General features: G+C 38.5%; 1 long non-coding RNA gene across 1 annotated transcript; it reads left to right on the forward strand.

The window, feature by feature from the left end:
• The first annotated feature begins 10283 nt into the window (after positions 1-10283).
• On the forward strand, positions 10284-12905 carry LOC122870957. The gene is made up of 4 exons (XR_006376745.1): positions 10284-10670; positions 10979-11142; positions 11461-11627; positions 12342-12905. It is a non-coding gene; the product is annotated as an uncharacterized LOC122870957 (long non-coding RNA).
• Positions 12906-22260: the final 9355 nt, after the last annotated feature.

Consider the following 22260-nt stretch of genomic DNA (forward strand, 5'->3'; position numbering starts at 1 on the left):
GAACAACATCACGGTCAAAAACAAGTACGCACTACCCCGCTAACCTCAGCGTTTGAGCCCCTTCACGGAGCCACAGTCTTCTCCAAGCTTGACCTGAGAAACGCCTACCACCTGGTCTGGATCCGAGAGGGCAACGAATGGAAGACCACGTTCAACACCCCACTTGGACACTTCAAGTACCTGGTTATGCCGTTTGGTTTGACTAACGCCCCTGCTGTGTTCCAGGCTCTAGTCAATGATGTTCTCTGAGACCTCATCAACCGGACAGTATTCGTCTACCTGGATGACATCTTGATATTCTCTCGCAGCCTCACTGAACACATCCACCATGTCCGTCAGTCCTGTCACAACACTCCATCTCTGATGCTAAATTACATCCCTGTGCCTTTTACTCCCACCGTTTGATGCCTGCAGAACTCAATGTGGGGAATCGTGAATTGCTTGCCATCAAACTTGCCTTGGAGGAATGGAGGCACTGGCTGGAGGGGGCAGAACACCCCTTTATGGTTTGGACTGACCACAAGAACCTTGTCTACATCCAGACAGCCAAGAGCCTGAACTCCTGCCAGGCCAGTTGGGCATTGTTTTTTGGACGGTTCAATTTCACCATCACATATCGACCAGGATCTAGAAACATTAAGGCCGATGCTCTCTCTCACCAGTTTACCTCCGAAGAAGCTCCACCCAGCACTGACACCATCCTGCCTCCTTCCTGCGTGGTGGCGGTGGTTACTTGGGAGATCGAAACTTGGGTGAGGGAGGCTCAACTGACACAACCCGACCCAGGTAACGGACCACTGAATCATCTTTTTGTGCCTGTCTCTGTCCGTTCCCAGGTCCTCCAGTGGGGGCACACCTCCACCGCCAATCTCCTGGTCCTCCACAAAGTATCTTTGTCGCTTGCTCTGTTAGTTTTGCTAACCTCTGTTTGTTGTGCCCAGGATCATCACCTACCTGTCAGTTTGCCTCGCTCCGCTGCACCACCTGCCTGCCTCCCAGTCTACCCAGCTGTCTACGCCGCCTGTCAGCTCTGCCTGATCCTTACTACCTCCCCGCTCCCGTCACCAGTTCTGGACCCTGACCCCTATTGAATGATAAGAACCAGGCCAATAAGAGTATGGATAAGATAAAGATACAACCCTAACGATACCCACCCCTACAGCTGGTTAGTGGCTTCACCCTGACTTTGGGAGGATGAGAAAATCGCAGTTCAAATCCCTTCACTATAAGCCTTGTTTAACCAATGTTATTTTGTGATCATTATTTTTTATTGCACACAGTGCGATCACTCACGAAAAGTGTGAAGGATTACTTCAGGACATTGCACTTACTTCATCAGTGCGCGTATTTGTTTCACTTTTTTCTTCCTAAAGTCTGAGTGTAATGTGAAACTACAACCTACGTGTATTTTTAATTAATAAATATTGTTATGATAATTGTCTAAAATTATGTGAAAATGCATTGCGCAGACCTCCGCCAAGGCCTATTGGCCTTAGTGGAGGTCCGTGCTCTCCGAGTGCCCTTCTAGTTAGTACTGTGATTAGGTAACAGCACTTTGTGACGTGGCAATTCCTGTTGAAAAAGCAGACACGGATATGAGTCAGATATGAGCTGTCTGAAGTGTTTTTAACAGGGGCTTGCTGGTGAGGGACACTTGACAGGAAACATAGCTCAGTTCGGCTGGCCTGTGTTTTCCCAGTGAAAACAGCTATCCATCTGTGTAATAGGCCTTGTCAAAAGTTTACTGAGAATCAGCAATTCACTTTGAGACTAGGCTGTGTTTGCCATCGAAAGGGACTCTGATAAACTGTAAGAGCCCATTGAGGCCTTGAGCAGGCTTTGATGCATAGTGATATCCTGACAATTGCTGTCCCCTTCTCATTCGGTTTCTATTGTCAAGACTCTAAACTATTCAATGTATGGTATCTGTACACATTCTTCCTTCTCAATGCCATATTTGATATTTACAAATAAGAGATAAATGCAGTAATAACTTAATTATTAGCTTTCCTCTGCTCAACATCTTAATCCAAGTAACTTGCTGCCTCATTGAATAGCTTCATATATTAACAGTTTCTAGTCATAAGTTTGCCCCCAAAGGAGTTTGAGATCCGCCTTTTTGAATTCAGATATTGATCTAGTTCACAGTTGAGTTGCCAGGATGTTCAGACTGTTTCAGTTCTCTGCTGGATTGTAGTCATTCAGTTACACCAGTGACATCTAAAAGAACATACTCTTTATTAAAAAGAACAATTGAGATCTATACTTTTTTGCTGTGTCATAAAAGTTTGATGGGTCTTTTTAATAGCTTATTTATAGTCATATTAGACAATGGCTATAACTGATACTACCATGTAAAGTATATTTGAGCTCTTTGACTTGTATTGGTTACTTAGTTGATCAACAGTTTATGGTGAGATTTTTGTTTTCACCTATAGATCCTAATGTTTTAAATGTAAAACAAATACAAATTTAACTTTAACTTTACTGTTGCTAATGTTGTCCTGAAAGTACTAATGTACCCCAAAGTATTATTTTAAAGCACTTCAGTGCTTCAATTTGAAGATGATCATGTTTGCCTGGTTCCTTTCGAGAGCGCAGCACTCAAAAACAATTCATTGGTAAGGCCATAAACTGGCCTTTTGTGTGATCAGTGTGTCTGCGTGTATTGTATATTGTGAGTGTATTGCCACATATTGTACAAGAAGAATAGCCCAGACTAAAATGAAAAACGCTACTTGTTCAAATCTTTGTCCAGCTCTATACTGCAGTTTATGGACATGCATGAAGTGAACCCAAAGATATAGCACTGTTGATTTTTCTAGCCTTGAAAAAAGGTAATAAAAATGAACACTTGCGTGCACATTGTCTGTAAGCTACATATAATTGCTTCTTTTATTCTTTGGGCTTTATCTGTGTTGATAAACTGAAAAGAAAAGATAGTTGATGCACAGTGGCCTTCCATTGGATATTAGTTTCACTCATCACTCTAGCACATTGAAGAGAAGGAACAGGCCTCGGTTAACAAATGCTTTTGACCTCCTGCTGTGCACTTTATTAAATTTTGTGTCGAAAGTGGCAGAATGCAGGTCAGAACAGGGTGAAATTAAGAGTATACTGTCACTAGATGTGGTTGGGGCTGATTGGTTTGAATGATGATGAACTGTCTTTGAACTGAGTACAGATCTTCTTGACATATTTGCACATAATGAAGGGTTTGTGACCTTAAACACTATGTTAAGTGTCTATACTGTTTGGATATGCCCCAGTAGTATCTGATGGTCTTTTTCACAGAAGACATTTTGACATGTCCCAGTTGGAAAAGCATAGGTGTAAATAACAAAATGAACAATGGCTGAATTCCATTTACCTTCCTAAAACAGAGCCATTGTTAATGTTATCAGTAACACTTGCGATTTTCAAGTCAAAATGTCTGCTGTGAAAAAGGCCTAGAGGAATTGGTATCCGGAGTAGATTTGAAACGATTTGTTGATTAATCGATTAATCAAACTGCGATGATTTTGATACATTTTTCAAGCAAAAATGCCTAGCATTCTGTTTTTCCTGCTTCATGAATATTAGGATTTCCTGCTTTTTTCGGTCTTATTTAGGTTAACTGGATATCTTTGCATTTTAGACTGTTGGTTGGACAAAACAAGCAATTTAAAGACGTGACCTTGGGCTCTGGGATATTATGATGGGCATTTTTCAATATTTTTCTCAGAATGAATAATTAATTAATGAAAGAAAATAATTGCCACATTAATTGATAATGGAAATAATCATTATTTGTGGCCCTAATCTAGAAGAAAAGTGGGATTGGAATCCCTAGTAATATCAATTACTATTTGAATGCATCAGAATGGCGTTTTTGTGTAGACACACTGGGATGGTACTGAGCCTGAGACCATTTCATGTGCTATTTGATCAGTGATGAGATCAAGGAGCTTAAAAACAAACAAAAAAGCATGAACCAGATACTGTAACCACTGACTTAAATCTTTGCTCACAACTGCAAATTAGCAATGCAATCATTTCCTTGTGCTGAAGGTGCAAAATTTAGAACAAGTGAATTAGGGCTGCATGATAGGGTAAAAAATTATATTGTGATTATTTTGACAGATATTGTGATTGCGATATGATTCATGATTAGTGGGAATGATAATTTTTGCCTCCCATTTTTCATTTTCTCTGAAAACACTGTTAAAAAACATGATGAGCTGTGACATTTGTTGGGGTCTGTACCAAAAAAACATGTTTTCTTACATCTGGAGAACACTTGGCCATATTGCGATTTCGATAATATTTCGATTAATTGTGCAGCCCTAAAGTGAATACATGACACTTAAAATTAAGTTAGCTCAGAGTGGAGGAGGAGATTACATTGCTGTTGTCCTTGGAAAACTGTTACCTAATGCAGGAAATGCTTCAGTATTATATGAAGAGCCTAACAGAAGTTGACAGTGAACAATTTCACATACACCCTTGAAACAAAAACCTTTTGAAATGTACTTATTAACACGGGTTAAACCATCACAATATTAACAAGCCTCTCGCAGTCAGTATTCTTTCTTACACAATGTTGAAAACTCGCACTGGAGTTTAAAAGGTATACAAAAGTTATAATGTATTTCAGCTTGCATTAGTTATTGATTTGGCACGGTTTGAATCTGCAGTGAGAGGCTGCCTGAATGCTGTGGGCAGAAGGACTCGCCTTCCAGTCTGGTTTTGTCTCGTTACGCTAATCAACACATTCCAGTGATGCCGTCATAAATGACGTGTTTGAAGTGTTTCCACAAACATAACCGACTTCAGTTGAACAATGTCAGCATACAGTTTGACACTAATCGTTGTCCATTTTCGCTGTAACTAACAGGTAAACCGTAATGCTCGCATACAGTAGATCTAAATTTCACGGGAGGATCCTCCAGCTCTGCTCTCATTTGTGTTTACCATTCGGAGACAGAGACAGTACATGATCTGGACTAACCTGGCTAACTGCGCTAAGCTGACTAGCATGTTACAGTTGATAGCGCTCTAGAATTTCTGTTCCGCGCGTGCGAGTAGTAGATATAAATAGACGATTTTGACAGTAATTGTTTGCGTCACAGGGCGTACCGAACCGAGGAAGTCGCATACCGAATCAGACGTCCTGTAGTGAACGGTTCGAGGCGAATACACGTACCGTTACACCCCTGGCAAACAGACAATTATCAGTTATTGTTATCGGCCCTGAAATTCCGTATCAGTGCTTCTTTATCTGTTATGTGCAAAATGTGTGTATGTGCATATTTATATTCCATATGGTACCTCATTTTACACAGCACTTGCTTATGAGTGTGCCTGTGCGTATGCGTGCATGCGGCTCCATTTTATCCAGGCTTCTAACTAGTATCCAGCCATTTCAGGTTATCAGAATAGGAGAGAGGGGGCTGAAAGAAAGGGCTGCATTAGTTTATAGTGTGCAAATAAATCACATCTTACAGAATTGGGTGCATTCTGAAGTTATAGGCTCCCACAACAAAAGCAGTTTAACACTTGGCTAATATGAATAGCAGTGAAACATCAAGACAGGAATATGTTTAGGGATACATTTTATGTGTCCCTGGCTTGGCATGGTGAAATGCCTTTTTAAAATTGGAGTCTGTCCAGTTGTCAGTGACAATGATGCTGATTTATTGGAGCAGAGGGAAGAGAAGCAGGACATGTTTCCCCTCTAAAGCTTTCCATTTGGTAAATGATGCTTAGGTGTTCACTTTTCTTTGTTGACATGGGCCTGAAGCACAGCTGCATCTGCACTAATGCAGAGTGGGTAACATGACACTTTTGCCCACATGCTCTACTAATAATGTAACAGTCTGTGGTTTTTAATGAATAATCATGGAGTTCTTCTCACAAACAGCTGAACTAATGGTGTTCACATTTAAGTAGTATGGCAGAGAGAGTAGTGATAGAAAGCCAAGAATGAATGAGCAAGTTCTGATCAGATTTGAGAGAAGTGTGATATGATATAGTATTCATCTTCTCGATCCAAATGCAGTGTCTCCTGTTTCTTCTATGGTCATTTATCTGCAGAGGATTCACCTTGGTCAAATGGAGTTTTACAGTATTTCAGCAGTAGAATAATAGGTTGAAATTAGCATTTAAATGCAGTTTACTCCTTATTAAAATGATGTCTCAGCAAAAGTGCATTCATGCTTTTTTTCTTAATTGTGTTATGAATTATTTTGCTGTTATATTTATCTGTGAAATCCTTCATTTAGGAAGAAGTGAAATTCCTTTGTTGTGTAAATGTTTTTAATAGTTTGTTGCAATAGCACAAAAGGCAAACATAAGAAAGTGTAATTGCTTTTCTGGATGCACTTTATCCACAGGAAATACCACTGCTTATTATAAGCACATTAATGTATTTTGCTGTAATCATTGTTTCTCATAGGTTATAGTGTAACATAAATCTCAATTGGTGGCAGGGGACTTTATTTATTCAACTGAAAGGAGAATTATAACTGTATTTGAAATAGGTTATTATTAGAGTTATACCTTTATTTATGATTCCCAATGTTAATAAGACAGTTACCTGTTTTCTGGTATACTACAATTCGTCATATCAATTTGCCCTTCATGCTGTTGGCTGTTAATGTACCAGTGGCTCTGGTAAATTTATCATAATGTATGTTTCCATCACTACAACTATTTTTTCGCTTTCAAATGAACTCTGAACCTTTCTACTTTGCCGTTCTTCATCTTGTTCCAGTCCATAAATGTTCAGACTCTCAGGGGTAGATGGTGGGGTTCCCCCAGTTGCACAGTTATTCAGTATTTCATTTATTTTTTACATACATTTTTTTTAAAGTGTTCTCCACTAAGAGGCAGTGTTGAGGATTCCTACTGTTCATATTTAACATAAAAGGTCTCCAGGTAGATATTTCCCCCCAATTTATAATTGTTTATGGCTATATATATACATATATATATATATACCGATATTAGAAAGACAAATAAATCTGATTGACAAGAGCTGTGACACTGTTTACAAAAAAAAAGGTTGTAAACTTTTGAAGTAAAAGACATGGACTAGTCAGTGCATTACCTACAGTAGATGCCTGTACAGTAGAAAAAATAGTGCCAAAGGAAAGGGCTGTCTGACGGCAAGGTAAAGTGGTGAAAATATTCTTTAATATAGCGTACACTTGAAGTGATATAGATTTTTAAAATTTTTTTAGGTTGGCCATTTTTTAGGTGGCTAAAATGTGTTTTGCTGCTGACCCCTTTCACAGCAGTAGGTTGCTTTGCTTCCATGCCGGTACTCCTGTCTGCTTGTCCAAACTGGGGGCTTACCAACCGTCATCTACTGTGGATAAGTACCTCATACAACCCCACTTCAAAAAATCCGAACTATCCCTTTAATTTCAAATCGATTTGAAATCCTTTTGGAATGCAGACATTTCATAAGATCAGGTGAGGCAAAGGAGACACTTTATTCAACAAGAATCACTGTTGACTCAGATGAAAAAGAACACTTCATGGAGATTAAATCGACTGTTTTGCCTTCATCGCTCGCTTGTGTAACATTTTTTGCACCTTTTGTCATCTTCTGATGGTGTCTAATCTAAGATCCATGCTGTTCTGATGGACGATCCTTGCACAACGATCAGCATGGGTTTGGGCAGGTTTATTTCCCATTGATTTTAGTTGGGATTTTAGTTTAATGCATCTTTGCCTGATAACAACGTACCACTTGCCATTTGTTGCCATTTGCAAATTCTACATAAATCCTAGAGTTTACACTTCCAAATACTTGCATGCTTTACATTTCGGATGAAAAAGCATACTTTTTTACATTATTATATTATCCGTCAAAATTGATATACAATTTCAGTCAGGACATTTTATTAAATTATTGGAAAAAATGCAATCTGAATTGTTCATTTATATATGCCGTTAATTGTATATACAACTGTAGATCAATGTAAGAATTAAAAAATATATTTTTCAATTCAGTACATTTTGATATGTTGAAGCAGAAGGACTTGTCAGATATTAGCATACATGCATGACGCCTGCTGTTTGTTGATGGCAGTGCCTATCGACCTGTTGACAGAATGCAGCATGAGAGCAGATTAAATTTTTGATCTCTTCATTCATGAATAATGTCAGGGGCAATTCTGTAATACTGCTGCCTTTTAAATGACCTGTTTTATCCTCGTGATTACTCTGCTGGTGAAATAAAGTAAATAAATCTATCTATCTCTCTCTCTCTCTCTCTCTCTCTCTCTCTCTCTCTCTCTCTCTCTCTCTCTGTGTGTGTGTGTGTGTGTGTGTGTGTGTGTGTGTGGCATCCGTGACAGTTCTCCTGTGCGCGAGCCGTTACACTGGCACTCTATGCGGACTCGTGCACGGCCCTCTCTCTCTCTCTCTGTCCTCTCCTTGGGTGACGCAGTCAGAGATTCCAACGCTTTCGCTGTCACCAACAGAGATGTTGATTGGCTTGACATGATCCATCCATTGAGGAGGGGGGCTTTATGTCTCCCAGCAACTTTATTTATTAAAAGAATTTTAAAAAGGGATTCCTGGGGCCCTACGCAATTGGGTATTTAGCATATAGGGTGGGCCAGGCATGACAGCACTTGTTTTATATGGTGTGTCTGCTGTGCTGACAAACATCTGTAAGTCAGTGCAGCCTCACATTAGCATCTCATCTCATCATCTCAAGTTTGATTTTAAAGACTGTTGGAAAGACTATAGAAATCAATGTGAAATAAGTACAGTACATTCTCGTTAGGCATCAGACGCATCATTCTGACAAAACAAATCAAGCTATTCATAGTTTATGGAAGAGTAAGTAGTACAAGCTCGTATCAAGTTTGTTTACAAGAAAGTAAAATTAAAGTTTTGTTTGTGCATATTATTAAATGTAAAGCCAGGCTTTTCCCTCAGGAAATTGTTTAGCAGAGGTGGTAAGCCGTCCAGATCCTGGTGCATTTCTTCTCATGATTAGTTTAGTTTGTAGGTGATGGCCTAAATTATAGCCACAGTCATGCTTGCTCATTTGGTCTTATGTCATATGTAAGCATTGCCACTTTGTTAGTGCCGTTTGGACCCCACACTGCCCTCTGGGACCAGCCATGGCCACTGCTACCCACGGCTCAAACCATTTAATACATTGCCTTCACGGCTGCCTCTTGCTGTCCAACCTTGTTCCCTGCCTACACCTTTTCTACACTGACCTTTTTCTGGAGGTGTTTTTCCTGAAGTTATCAAGCAGGATGGTTCTGGCTGCCGTGCTGCTGAGCCGTTCTCAAAATCTCTTGATGGAGCTCCAGTAAACAAAACAGAGAGGCTGCACAGAAGCTTTTCCAGACCCATTATTGGCTGTGCTGTGACGCTGCTGTCTCTTCACGTCTGTCCTCTTTTCTTCCTTATGTGTACAGACAAATACGGAGGATGGACAGGGATGCTGACAGAAGTGACTAAGGCTTCGTGTGCAGGCTTTCTTTTATAACAGGTAAGACACAGTACTGAGAATTACTGGTAAAATTACAGCTTTTGTCTGTCTATACCATAGTTATAATTTGTGAAGTTATATAAAAATGTATGAAAACATGTATGCAAACTAATTAAAACAACGTGGGCCACTTTTGAGAGGTGTTTTATATTTCATCATTTAGTAGTTGACTATGGAGGACCACAAGTGTCACAGAAATAGTAATAAAGCATTTCAGTAATGAATAACTAATTGTACAATAAAAACAGGTATTAATAAATGTATTTACAAATGTGTTTATTCATCTATAAATAAATAGACTAAATTGCAAAGTAATTTCTTTTTTGGTATATTAATGGGCAATAAGAAGAGGAATTATAAAAAGAATTTACAAATGAAATTTTAATCCATCAATAAATAGTTCTCTTTAAAATTTACAAAAACAACATTAAAACAGTCAATAAGTACATAATTTTTGAAATACATCAATGAATCCATAAATAAATAATGGAATTTCAATTTCTATTTGAAAATGCAGTTTAAAAAGAGAAATAAATTACTGGATTCACAATTTGAATCAAGAATACAGCTTTTAATCAGGCATTTAAATGGCCAATTTCCTTTTCCATTTCCCTGCTTTTCTTCATCCTATTAGCTATTTGATTTGCTCAGTCATTTAGCTTCTCCATTTAGCCTTTCCTGACACTTTGGGCCTTGCGCTGGTAAAATGAGGTATAACAATGCAGATCAGCTGGTGTGTAACAAGCTCTCTGATTGGTTAGAGAGCCGTCTCATACTGTCGTTAGAGGCTCTGGAGCCATGTTGACTCTGCCTCTGCTAAGTGTGCAGTAGTGGGCGGTAGTGGGTCTGAGCGGCTGTAATCCAGCTCCTCGGTCTGTTTTCGGTAGTTTTACGTTTGATTTCACCATTTTACATCATGGCGAATTATTGTGTTTTACGAATTCAGCCTGTCAGGACATCGAGTCCACCGTTTCAGAAGAAGCTTGCTAACTAGCTGGCTCTGGTGCGTGCAGGTGGAGAGACGGGACTTCACTGCTGCATCTATAACGAAAACCGCGGCCGTGTTGCGCTCATTTTAGACAGGAGGATTATGTTCCCGGTGACATGATGGAGTTCAGGACGGGATAACGAAGCCAGGACCGTGTGAGACTGACAGCTGTGCACCGTAAGTCATGTTTTCTTCCAGATGATTCAGCATAATGATTTCAATAATGAGAAGCAATGTATGAGAAGTATTTGTTGTTGTAAAGCAGTGTAGCTAGCTTGTAAAACCCCGCAGCTGATAAGGCATAATGGATAATGTTAGCTAGGATTAGCATCCTATCTTGTAAAACCTACATGAGAAGACATAATCGGTAACCTCAGTTTGCTAACACTACATCCCTGAAGTCTAATTACACATTGTTGACTTTGTTTGCACAGCTAATACATTTATAATTTCGTTTTATGTGGTGTAATGTTGCTGTGTTACAGGCTTTGGGAGGTACTACAAGTAATGAAGGGACAGATCAGATGCACCTACACCCAGTGCTGCAGTGCTTATAGACTCAGAGCAAGAGGTCTCGCCACTGGCTCCTCAACCACCATCTGTGCTTCACTGTGGCTCACAGTGTGACCTCAAACCTTTCCTTCATCAGGTAGTGTAACTTTACTCTTATGTCTAGCATTAGCTGTGCATGTTCTATAGCAAACAAATCCACTGCATTTACATAATGTAGGAGGGCAAAATATTAGAAACATCTCAGTATGATGCAGTCCTGTACAACTCTACATTTTTACTGTGACCTGATCAGTAATCAACATAATTGAACTAACACTGAACATCAGCAAAAACTGAGCATTGAAAGCTTCGTACAGATAGATTTTATGGACAGGCTGTTTACAGTTTAGTTTAGGTTGGCTATTGTCTTAATTACATTTTCTTTTTTAACATTTTGTTTCTGTTTCTGAAACAGGTCTACAAAAAACCTTGGATACTGCTGCAAAGGACAGGGAGGGAGGACCTGAAGCTGTGGAGGCGAGCCATTATTAACCACCTGTACTGGACTGCAGCTTCCACTCTAACGGAGATCCAGATGTGCTGGTGTTCAGAACATCCGTGAACACGGCACGCTGGAACCAGGTACAACATACCTTGTACAGTATGTACAGTGGTGCTGGTTGGTGCTTGGTTTATTTTGGTACCAGTGCACTCCAGCCATAAAATATTGTGGTGGTAAATGTCCCAGATTGTGCCAAGAATTGCTTGTATTGTTATTTTATAAAGGAGATGCAACACACCAAAATGTGTACTGAAGTAAATCACAGGTAATTCTGTAGAGTAGAAATTATGTTTTGAAAAAGGTGTTAAATTCACTAGCTCCATCATGTATGAATTTTTTTATCTGCTGTTTCAGCCCAACAGCCATTTTCAGAGTAAAAACACATGAAGAAGGCGTTATACAAATCCCAAAAAAACATTATAACCCTCATGAAGATATAATTTATTGCAGGGCTGTAGTATTGGACTGCATTAGTTTTAGCTTGGTGTACCTAATAAACTGGAACTATGTATTTATTTTATTTGAATATTCTGTCAGTGGCTAATGGCACTTTTTAGCCACAGTGAGGCAGCGTTGCCTCAACACTTCACACAATACAAGGATTTACAAATGTCCTATATGTCGTCTCTACTTCTGGGTTTATTCATATGTACAACTTGTGGACGGCATAATCTGCCTTTTCTACAGGCTTCTCTTGGCAGCCCTGCATTTAAGCTACAATGGCAGCTGAGAGGTTGCTGTGATGGTGAGGTGTTTTTATATTATATACATTTTTCTCTCCTTCCTTTCCCCAGCATATGCATCAGCCCTAATGGAGTCTCTGAGAGAGGGCTGCTCCAGGTCACCAAAGGCTCTACGAGAGAGAAGTGCTGTCTTGTCCTCCACTGCACCTGCCCCCCTTTCCAGATCCTGCCAGATGATCACCAAGGATGAGGCAGTCGTCCTGTATCTCGCATGGTGTTCACGGTTTAACACAGGACATTAATGTGAAACCAGCATAGATGTTTTGGTTTCCAGTTTTCAGGTTGAGATTATTATAATTCAAGACAAAGTTTGGATCACTCCTACAATTCATATTCATATTATCCTCGGCCAAAGACGTACTCAGTCACATTTGTTTATTTGTAAGATGTCTCAAAAACCTGGTAAGAGATTTTGATGAAATCTGGTAAACAATTAGGCTACGGGCCAAGGATAGAGTGACTAGTTTTTCTTGTTGCTTTGTTTTTTGTTTTAAAAGTTTTCTTAACATTGCAAGAGAGCATTTTGAACATTTTCACTGTTTACTTTGCTTATTGTACTCTGTGTGGATTTTTCTATTAATCTTCTATTAATAAAATATTGATTTTACAGCTTTAGTTGGAAGTATGCTCTCTGAGTGCTTTCTAGTTTTAAGTGGGTCAGTTGGTATTTTTTTCTTTTGACCATATACATTTGGTACATCCACAGACATATTTATTACAGTAAAAAGTCTAATCTTGTGTTTTGGTGTTAGTTTAACTGTTTAGTTTATGTTTGCATTTAACGTGCCTTATTGTCTTAACTGCAATTCATAAACATAAGAATACATTAATAGTTTTATAGGACATTTTTATTAGTCTTGCTGCTGCAGCATGCAGGCCTCACCATTAATGCCGTATATATATATCAATATATATATATGATCTTAACTGCATAAAATGTCATACAGTATGACACTGACTGTGATTCATTTTATTGTCACCCAAATTAGGCCATATAGAGCTTTGTAAATACCCCTTCTTCTGGACACAACACGAGGGTAAGGGCTTCTTAATGTGTCTACCCAGAATGCCCAGTGGACAACACAGCTTACAGACAGGCCTGGGGATAGGGACACTATCTACAGTAAAACCTGATAATCTTATTATCAATATCATGAGTGTGATATAAGTAATGATGATGTAAATATGGACAACTTAGAATAGGGACAGAGAAAATATCCAGATTAAGTTTTAATGTCTCCACTTTACTATGTATCTACATAGTAAAGTACTTCTTAGCTGTTCTATTCACAAGTTCAAATAGGTAAAGTCAACCTTCGACATAGATCTAGTATATGATTTAAAAGCAATGATTTCTGGGTTTAGATACCTGCTGGACGCTCAGCATCAGTATGTACTTTATTGCCTTTGTCCACAAGGCTTTTATTCTAATTGTAGAGAAAATCGGACAATTCAATAGAGTAATAGATTATCTCTGTCTCTCCCCGTAAAACGTAGTGTGGAGTTATAATATGCAGTACGAGATATGATTGATAAAAGCTGATACTCGCTACTAGCTTTGTTATCCCGTCCTGAACTCCATCATGTCACCGGGAACATAATCCTCCTGTCTAAAATGAGCGCAACACGGCCGCGGTTTTCGTTATAGATGCAGCAGTGAAGTCCCGTCTCTCCACCTGCACGCACCAGAGCCAGCTAGTTAGCAAGCTTTTTCTGAAACAGTGGACTCGATGTCCTGACAGGCTGAATTCATAAAACACAATAATTCGCCATGATGTAAAATGGTGAAATCAAACGTAAAACTACCGAAAACAGACCGAGGAGCTGGATTACAGCCGCTCAGACCCACTACCGCCCACTACTGCACACTTAGCAGAGGCAGAGTCAACATGGCTCCAGAGCCTCTAACGACAGTATGAGACGGCTCTCTAACCAATCAGAGAGCTTGTTACACACCAGCTGATCTGCATTGTTATACCTCATTTTACCAGCGCAAGGCCCAAAGTGTCAGGAAAGGCTAAATGGAGAAGCTAAATGACTGAGCAAATCAAATAGCTAGGAAATGCAAATGGAAAAGGAAATTGGCCTTTTAAATGCCTGATTTATGAATCCAGTAATTTATTTCTCTTTTTAAACTGCATTTTCAAATAGATTTAGAAATTCCATTATTTATTTATGAATTCATTGATGTATTTTAAAATAATGTACTTATTGACTTGTTTTAATGTTGTTTTTGTAAATCCCTTTTTAAATGTAACTATTTAGTTATGGATTAATATTTCATTTATACATTTTTTATAAACATTTTATAATTCCTCTTTTTACAAATTTGTAATTTATTAATGCCTATTTTTATTGTACAGCTAATTATCAATTAATGAAATGCTTTATTACTATTTCCGTGACACTTGTAGTCCTCCATAGTTGACTGCTATGGGGGAGAAAGTCAGCAATTTAATTAGCGCACATCCAGGTGGTGAAAATGTTTTCTATTTTTAAAGTTAATGTAAGTAACAGCTGCACTGTAAGAAATCAGAAGCTACATAGAAGCCACATAATGTCTGTGCTCTTGTTATTGGGAAATTAATGAATTGTGTTATTGAATTTTAATTGACATTGTTCTTCATTTCCATAATTGTGTGAAACCTTCAGTAAGAAGTTTTGACAAAATTGCCATGGTGAATCTCTGCCTTGGTTATTTGTGATATAACTAAGAAAAAACACTGTGAACTGCAAGTTGAGTGAGTTCATGTAGCTTAGTGAGCACATCTGTGCATTTACTATTACAGTTTGCATACTGTAAGCGTGTATATTTGTACATATGCAGGAGTCCATCTGTGCATGTGTAGGTGTGTAATCCTTGTGTGTATTTAACAGATAAAAGGTAAGATTAAGAATAGTTTCTTGGCTAATCACAAACCTTGTTACAAAAGCCAAGGCTGCATATTTCAAGCATATTTGATGCAATCTGCTGTAGTTTCAAAGCCTCTGATGAGTGTTATTTGTTTTGTCATTCCAGCCAATATGTTCTAACTGCCAACCTGCTTTCTACTGTACATCCGAAAGCGCTCAAGAAGAGCCATAGTTATTATTTTAATCATTGTTACACCACAATACACGTACATGCACGCAAGTTCCACTCACCTGCCCACATATAACTACAGTTACATATTCTTTAAAATACAGTCTGTTGTAAATGAAGTAAATGGGGTCATGTGACCTTACCTGAAGCTAGGATAGCTTGTAGCTCAGGTTCAGGTCACCACTGGCATACGTGCTCTAAGTGCAGAGGAGGCTATCTGAGGTGAGCAAACCCGAGCATTTGTACAGTTGCACAATTGCTATCCAATTTAGACCCCCTGCTTTTTAAGTCCAGTGCGTCCAAATGGATGTCTAGCTGAGATGAACTGCTCCTTCTGGATGAGATAAAGCACACTCAGTGTTCTGTAAGATAGATGGGCACATTTGCATGCGGGCTGTCAGTTTCACCGCTGCCAAGCCTCATTCTTCCTTAATTTCTTTTTAGGCTGTCTGTCTTTCTGCATTTTCCAATGTCTGGCTCTCAAAAGGGAGTACTACATAAATTACTAGTAGTTAGGGTATGCCATGATGTCTAATGTATTATTCACAGTTGACTTGACAGTGATCCTTAATTTTTTCCGCTTTTAAATGTGACTGTAGTGGATAAAGGGGACAAGTAGCCTATGCAAATATAACAATGGATTGTGGCTAATGAATAGGCCATGATAGTAGGTTTTCTGGGCAGTTAAGCCGGAGGTTCATTCTGACAGAAATTACATATGCAGTATTTCAGAGTTGGCATCTTAATCATGTTTTGGCCTAATTACTGGAAATGAAATTTGTGATTATCAGCAGACAAATAGAAGTTATATTAATAATGTCTGAATGTAATTTACTGTATTGTCACTTTAGAATTTGACTGGAGAGGAGATGCAGAGTCCAACAGTCTTAACTATTCTTATAGTATGCAATCTTATGCACAAGTCATTATGTAACATGTCTTTTTTTCTGAAATAGTCTAATCACTGGAAAAAGAGTTGTTTTTGTTTAACCAGGAAAGCCTCATTGAGATCTATTTTTCAAGGGTAATCCTGCCAAGATAGGCAGCAACAACAGAGTTACAGACAAACAACGTAGGACAGATAACACAAAATATTCCTCAAACTTAAACAGAAATGCGATTACAAAATTATGAATACAATTTGTAAATCATGAAAAAGTTTTCATCCAAAAAAAATATCTAAATGGCACTTTAAAACAACCTAAGAGCTGTCTAAAATGAAAAAATAACTAAAGATCCAAAAACTTAATGAAACTAACATCAAGATTCTAAAATATCTCAAAACATTGGCCGTTTGTATCTTAGCTCACTTTTTATGCCTTTCTTGTGTTTTTTATGGTGTTGTGTATTCTGATCTTATTTTTTTCTTGGTAGCTTCACGTATATCACAACATGTTCAAAAGGTTTTTTTTACCTCACAGCTCAAACTGAACTCTCAGTACTAAATGGACTGGTAAATGGACTGCATTTATATAGCGCTTTTCTACCTTACCAGACAAAGAGCTTCACAAACATGAATCTTGGGGTTGAGTGTCTTGCTCAAGGACACTTCGACATGTGGACAGGAGGAGCCGGGGATTGAATAGCCAACCTTGTGATCAAAGGACTACCTGCTCTAACTTCTGAGCCACAGCCACCCTTTTATTCATTACTGTACATCTGCAAACATACAGCTGGGAGACAAAACTTCAAACATTATGAGCTTCATTAATCTGTAATTACTGTTTGGTCTTTGTTGAGATTGTCATATGTCTTGATTCAACTCAGTGGTCATTTTTGGTATTTTTTCACTTACTGTATATCAGTCAGTTTTGATAAGGGTTTGTGTGTGACCACTTTTCCTCTCTGCTGCTGCAGTTTTCCTGTTTTTGTCATGCATCAACTTTTCAACATCAGAATGCCTAATGAACCAGCAGTACAGGCAGTGATTTCTGGTGTCTTTGTACCTCTGTAAGGCGTGTTATGTTGTTTTGAAATTGTCACTCTCAAATCTCTTTATTGTACTCTGATTTTGTTCTGCTGTAGTTGAGTGGCAAACAAATCTAAACAAGGTCTTTTAGAGAAAAGATCATTAATTAAGTTATTGTTAAATCTAATTTGACTACAAATGAACAATGCTGACGTATCCAATCTATTGAAATTGAAACAGTGGTTCGTGCATTCAGTTTCAGCAGTAAATGGAGCACTCTGTGTCACTGATGAGTTTGGGAGCCACAGGGAAATATTTATGATGGAATTAGATTATTCTTTTTTCCCCCTCAAACTTGAAAACTGAAGTTGCTGCATTAATTTGTCAGAGATGAAATGAAAACTGACTTTCAACATCTGTGATAGCCATCTGTGGCATTCCAAAGGTAGCCATTTCTGTTTGTTCTCCATATGCTTTGGCTCTTATGAGATGAGTCGTTGGAGTCTGAATGCAAGTCTTGTGTTGTAATGGAAACCCAACAACATCCCCTGAGCTCTCAGCTCACGTTGACAATGACTGACAGTTTCTGTTGATCACAGACTTAAGTCCCATTGGAGAGTACTGCCTACTCCTGCTCATGAATACTCATAAGCTTTAATGCAGAGAACCACAAGAACTGGTTCTATGGTTCATAAACCTCCGGGTGTAACTTGGAGGAATGGTTAAAAATAGCTTAGGTAGGAGGCAGAAATGTGCTTTAGGGTGTATTTAAATATCCATTGTCAATTAATGTCGATTATAGTTGCAAAAAACTCTTTAGAGACAGTATGGTGTGTTGGTTGTGTCAGATGACTGTTGGTTTTTCAGTCATTCAGACGATAAATGAATCGTGTATTGCCATATAACAGCAAGTTAAGAGAATGTAAAACATATTATGAGTCCTGATGGATGTAACTTTGATTTGAGTTTGTGGTATGGTGTGCAAGTAGTGCTACCCCTCCAGGGAGAGATGGGGCATGGAAAAATGTTGAGAGATTAACCTCACGTTGAAACAGCCACAAAACCACTTATTATTCATTCTTCCTCCTGTCAATGTGAAGTATTACTGTCTCTTCCAGTCTTGACGCGCTCTTACCAAATCCACAAGGGGCCTTTCGTTTAACTGCTGTTCCCTTCATAGTGCTGTTAAATGGCTCATTAGTAAGGCTAAGGTGTCATGTACTGAAGGACAAATGTATTGGTTCTGCAGCTTTACCTGTGCTGTCATATACATAAAGAATGGAGAGCAGAGATTAGTGCTGTCTGTGTAGCTCCAAAAGACAGTTGGCTCTAAATCCAGGGAAGTAATGCATAGAGGAGATTATAATTCTCTTGTGACATTAATTAAATAATTGTATTTGATGATGTCAAAGGTATCTTGCTGGATGCTGTTTTGAACTGGAAGTGTTTTGATCCCTGCGTAAACATTCAGTGTCCATCCCTATGAAAGTTTTTTTCAAGGTCAGCCAGAGAGACAGAGATACAGACATAAACACATGCAATGACCTTGGTTATTCTACATATACTCAACTTTATGACGCATGTGACTCACTTATATTAAATTATGCTACAGGGATATGGGGCTTTAAAGAATCTAAAATTGCAGATTCTACAGAGTACATAATTTAACTATATGATGTTTTCTGGTGCTCAGTTAACCTCCATACTAGCAATTCAGTGAGTACCAGGGTCAGTACAACAGAAATGTGAAATGACCCACTGTGGAATCACCTGATCAAAATAGCAGAGGTTAGAATAATGCTTCTCTGTGGGCTTAAGAGTTTTACTCAATATTTGAGGCAACTGATATGTTGTATATCTTAAGAAATAATATGTGAACTCCATTTAAAGTAAGATTTTTTTCAAGTCTGAAAAAAAGGGTTTGGAAATTGAAAAGATGAGTTAGCTGTTGGTAGCACATTCCCATTGAAGTATATTGCTGGTTAGGTTTGAAACCCGCCACAGGGTGTCCGGTCAGAGACAGGCAAAGATGGTTGAAATATGGGAGTAACCCGTTTATTTGTCACCACAACAACTCAGTTATTAGTAGAAAGTTGAAAAGTTTACTTAGTTGGGTGTTTTCAGTAAAAACAGAAAATACAGAGTAAAAATAAATATACATAATATTAACATTGACTGTTAAACAAAAATACACAATGTATATTTAGCAAAATACAAAATTAAAAGGATTAATATTTGCAAGAAAACAAATTAGGTATGTCATGCACGTTAAGTTAAACAATAAAACAGCTAAATCTGCTCTATATAGCGGTGCTTGGTCTGGACATGTTAAGTTGTTTACAACTTAGAATCTCTCGAAAACGAGCACTTAGACAAGTAAACTGCACCAAAATACAAACGAAATATACAAACACAACATCAGTATAAGCAAGTATGAATAAAGGTAACATATATACAGCGTAACATCGTGCTAAAGACAATAATCTCTTATCATTAGCCATAGTGACGCACTGTATACAAGCAAATAGAATACCATAACACACAAGCGATCCTACAAAGATCACATATAATGCACTTACGTTCAATAGACGCACAACACCCGAATGATGAATAAAACTATATAAGATATAAAACAGAAAAGCTCAGCATCTGTGTCAGCGCGCCGCTGGACTCGCTTTCAACTTTGCACTTAGCGCTATGGGCGGGATGATCGCCTGCACGTCAATCCGTGAACGCTGATCGGCTGCTGTGCTGGATGCTGTGTGTCAATCATTCAATCTCGGCAAACAGAGAGAGAGATTTATATCAGAAGGCATATTATTCTGATGAATATAATGGCCCTTTTAACAGAAATACCTTGTCGAAACTGACGTATGGCCTTGAATCATATGTTACTTACTTATATATATCTTACTTATATAGAAGCTGGAGATCTTAACCTGCACAGTTGGCTATTGCGTTTGACAGATTTAAATACTGTATACTTATGAGGAAATGATCATGCATGCAAGCTATGTGATATGGGAAAGTGGAAAGTCCCATTTCCTTTTTGTATTGTACATACAGTACAGACCAAAAGTTTGGACACACCTCCTCATTCAAAGAGTTTTCTTTATTTTCATAAGTACTATTTAATTAGTATTTATTCTAATTTCTCCAGTATTCTCATTGTAGATTACATTTTTAGTGTTTTATGAATTTAGTTGTAAACATGAAGGTCTGAAAATCTGTTTCTAGATCAGGCTTTTATTAATTTGTGTTGTCTTGTACGCCAGTGCTGGATGGGCGTAGTTGTATGCATGACACTATACACACACAATAATATAAACTTTCATTAATTCATTTGGTGTTAAATATGGATCCATATTCACACTTATGACAAGTGACTCTCACTGTGTCACCTCACTAATTGTAAGAATAAGAACAAATAAGTAAAAACGGCTTTACTCTGAAGCTAATAAACTCAATGCATTGAATTTGTTTTTGGGTGCCAGCAGTTCCATAAACAGAAAAGTGTGGGTATGTATTTATGATTGAAATTTTGTCAGGCACAGCACTATCACTGAATGGATCTGCAATGCAAAACAGTTTCATTGGCGTGTTTGTCTTTGAAAATGGGAAGTTGTTGCAAAACTTTGAACATCGTCCTTTCTCCCACTCCTTTTATCCGACCCCCCCTCCTTCTCTTCTCTATCTTTGTCTGTGTACATCCGACCTTTCTCATCCTGTCGTTCTTTCCTATCAGTTTAGAGGAAGAAATAGATTGTCTCCTCGCTCCCATAATCAATTTGTGTCAGCACACCAGGTTTCTCTCTGGAAGTGCCAATGCTGGGAGAACACTTGGTATTCACAAAATGAAATAATGGGCCACCATAAATTCTTTAGAGAAGCGCTGTCTGTTTCACTTATGTTTAGGGAGATCTCCACTAGATAACTCCTGATAGCATCATCTATAGTGGTACCAGTGCTCCTGTGTGACTTCCCTCCTCTCACACCTCAGTTTTCAAACCCTTATGTTTCTGGTGGTCTGTCAACAGTAAACAACTGGCAGCGAGTAACTTCTGTACATATCACTTGAGTTACATTGTGCCGTTTTCTAATACAATGGGACTATTAAAAGCATCTTTTTTTTCATATATTGCGTCATTACTAGTTGAGGTTCTACCATTGAAGCAGCCTCAACGCCCCATGATATTTCCTCTCATTTTTAACAAACTACCACATGCTGTGATATTTCTGAGCAATCTAAACATAGCAGTTTTTCAATTTTTAACCTGAGGCAGAAAACAGCATCTAGGTAGACACATACCAGCTGTATATTCACTTAGTCATTGAAATTCATGAGGAGGGGGGTGAAAAACAAGGCTAATTTTTCAAGAGCAGGTTCACAAGCACCAGGCCATTTGTAAAACCTGTTCAGATGAATACACATGAAATAAATGTTAATGTTGCTGACAGGCTATTAATAAAAGACCTTACTGTTTGATTTAGAGGCAAGGTGAGGTTATGTTCCAAGGGAGGTGGGAATGCTATAAGTGGGCACAAGGAGGAGAAGCCTTATCTCAGGCTAACTGATGTCTTTTGGGCTCCTTGAGTCCCTCAGCTTGATTTGGACCTGTCTTTATCACGAGTGGTACACACCAGACGGATTAGCCAGCCAATCCTGGATCAGGGAAACAATGCTATACTGGTGACATTTCAATCAATAATATCAAATGTCTTATTAAGATGTGCCAGATCTGGCTGGTTGGGAACTAAATTAGATTAACTGTGAGAGTTAAACCAGGTGGCCAGGTGAGGTGAGGTGGTTGTTCTTGCCATCATACTGTCTCACATATCTTGAAGCCAGAATGCATGATATCATGACTGAAGCAGCTAAATAGAATTCAGCCATCATTAATTTGATTAATTTCCGACTGTGATGTGTCAAAATGTCTTCTGTGAAAAAGGCCTACTAATGGGAAGCCGGATTTGTTGAT

Source organism: Siniperca chuatsi, linkage group LG3 (genome assembly GCF_020085105.1).
Source record: "Siniperca chuatsi isolate FFG_IHB_CAS linkage group LG3, ASM2008510v1, whole genome shotgun sequence".
NCBI lineage: Eukaryota > Metazoa > Chordata > Actinopteri > Centrarchiformes > Sinipercidae > Siniperca > Siniperca chuatsi.